The 2,650-nt window shown below is 50.8% G+C and overlaps 1 protein-coding gene across 1 annotated transcript in view; it reads left to right on the top strand.

The window, feature by feature from the left end:
- LOC118734976 overlaps positions 1–1,084 on the top strand; it is a 5,110-nt gene extending 4,026 nt beyond the window's left edge. Inside the window, exon 2 of the mRNA XM_036464570.1 lies at positions 16–1,084. The gene's annotated coding sequence lies outside the window, so the exon portion shown is untranslated. The remainder of the gene's footprint in view (positions 1–15) is intronic.
- Positions 1,085–2,650: the final 1,566 nt, after the last annotated feature.

The raw sequence follows: 2,650 nt of genomic DNA, 5'->3' as shown, positions 1-2,650 counted from the left end.
CGGCTCTTCTGAAAGGTCCAGAACAAGCACAATCGCTGATAAGAATTTTATTGCAATTTCGACAGGGGCGCAGCGGAGTGTCAGCCGACATTCGTGAAATGTTTTCACAAATAAAGATACGCCAAGTTGATCAACACGCCCTACGCTTTTTATGGCGCGACGGAGACCAAAGTCGAGCAATCGAAGAGTACGCGATGACATCACTAATATTTGGTGCTGTATGCTCGCCATGCATAGCCGAGTACATAAAGAATAAAAACGCCAACGAATTTAAAGCACAGTTTCCGGACGCCGTATCCACGGTTGTCAACAAACACTATGTTGACCATTTAGTTGCCAGTTTTAACGAGCCCGAAGAAGCCGTAAGAATTTGCCAAGAGATAGTTAAAATAAATCGACATGCGGGTTTCGAGCTGCGAAATTTTATCTCCAACTGTCGTGAGGTAGAAGAAATAATGAACCAACAATCAACGTCGCCAGCAAGAGAAGCGGTCAGCATGGAGCGAAACGGGAAAGCAGACAAAGTGCTCGGCCTGTACTGGAACACGAAAGAAGATACTTTCGGATTCCACACACAGTTTCATCGCGTGCCCCACGATGTCCTAAACAGAACGCGTGCACCAACCAAGCGGGAATTACTTCGCATCGTTATGGCGGTGTTTGATCCACTTGGTATGTTGTCTAACTTCTTAATTAATACTAAACTTTTAATTCAAGAGACCTGACGACATTCTTCCGATGGAGCTAGGTAGGAAGTGGTTACAATGGTGGCAAGAATTCAACAGCGTGAAGCAATTCACGATTCCACGGTGCTACTCACCCCTCGTCGCAAGCATGGGTAAAGTCGAAGTGCATATATTTGTCGACGCTAGTCAAGTTGCGTTTGCTGCGGTGGGGTACTTGCGAATTCTTCACGAAGGAAATGTTGACGTCAGCATCGTATTGGGAAAAACCCGTACCGCTCCGACGAAGCTTATGTCGATCCCGCGCCTAGAACTGCCGTCAGCTGTCCTGGGCACCCGTCTATTCACATTCCCACGACAGCCGGTTCTACGTACCGGGATGACTCGGGTTTTACCCGACCAAGGGCTGTTGTTCCAGCGATCTAACCCCGTTTAGGTCGGCGAAATCCATCAAACGTTGCTCGATCCAAGGGCTACACCTTCTCCGCACCCCTCTGCTCAGGGCTGGCTTAGAGTCAAACCCAGGGCCAGAAATCTACACCTGCTGCGTATGCCAGAGACGACTGCATACAAACTCCATCTCGGTCAGGTGCAATGCCTGTGACGGGTGGAGACACCTCTGTAACTGCTCGGGCCTGCGTACGCACCGGCAATGGACCACGTCGTTCGTGGCCCCATGCTGTGCGCCTCCACGGCAAACCACCAGCCGCCTGGGCAGCACACAACCAACACACCCACACCCCAACTCAACAGAACAATAGACACACAAACAAACACAATAGCACCCACAAACCGCCGCCGGCAACTCCTAGTCCCTCCGACAATCTGCTGTTTGTCAGTCCAGAATATACCGTAACGTGACATCAGTCAAGTGCAACTCTTGCCTCGGCTGGTGCCACTTTAGGGCGTGCTCAGGACTTCGCAACACACGAGATTGGACGAGTGACTATGTGGGCCCCTGCTGTGCTGCCCCGTCGCATCCCTCCCCCGCGACGCCGCCAACCACCACCACAAGGCAGCACCCCCTTTTGCAGCACGTACAGCAGGGGGCCGGAAGGCAACACAACTCTTTAACACCACACATCACAATCGGTCTCCCAAGGCACACAAAGGTGCTGTGCAATTTAACTGTAACGGACTCCAGAGCAAGATCGAGGAGATAACTGTCTTTATGGGAAGGCATGGAATATTAATAGCTGCGGTCCAAGAGACGAAGTTGCACGGCAATTCAACCCTGTTGAATTGCGCCGGATACAACGTGCACCGTCGAGATCGCGAGCGAGATAATGGTGGAGGTTTAGCGTTCATCACGCACCACACCGTGCAGTATCGTCTCATTGAAGCAGACATAAGCCGCAGGGATACCATCCTAGAATGTCAGGGTATTGGTATCCGGTCAGGCGATGTTGAGCTCGAAATATTTAACGTATACATACCCCCTGTCACCAGGTTAATTTTATTTAATAGATTTTTGTAGTTGATGGTGCAGTCGACAACGCCTACTACGTTAATTCTTTTGCCTCCAACCCCAACGTACGGGCATTTTGGCTTTATGTGCCCACGTTGACTGCAGTTGAAGCATAGCGGCAGATCTTTAACGGCGGGCAGCTCCTCTCTGTTTTTAGTTGCGGCGGTCGGCTTGGTCAAGGCAACGGCGTTGGCGCGTTTGATGGCAGCGTTCGGAAGAAGGTATTTATCTAGATAACTATTGACCATAGTTTTGAGCTCGGAGAGCGACCGGGCCGCCATGAGTAGATGCACGTTACTCACTTGCTGGTTGATTCCATCGAGAATAAAGTCAATCAATTCCCTCTCATCGACATTGCCCCGTTTTGCCAGTACCTGCCTGGACGGGATGTAAAAGTGTAAGGTCTCCCGTCATGTCATGTCTGCTAGTTGTGATGGCGAATTCCTCCATGAGGGACGTGGTGGCGGTGGCGGTCATTCGGTCGACCATATTTTCGGCA

The sequence above is a fragment of the Rhagoletis pomonella genome, unplaced genomic scaffold (genome assembly GCF_013731165.1).
Source record: "Rhagoletis pomonella isolate Grant_MI unplaced genomic scaffold, Rhpom_1.0 Rhpom_scaffold_00003, whole genome shotgun sequence".
NCBI classification, from domain to species: Eukaryota; Metazoa; Arthropoda; class Insecta; order Diptera; family Tephritidae; genus Rhagoletis; species Rhagoletis pomonella.
This window is presented reverse-complemented; position numbering and strand designations above follow the sequence as displayed.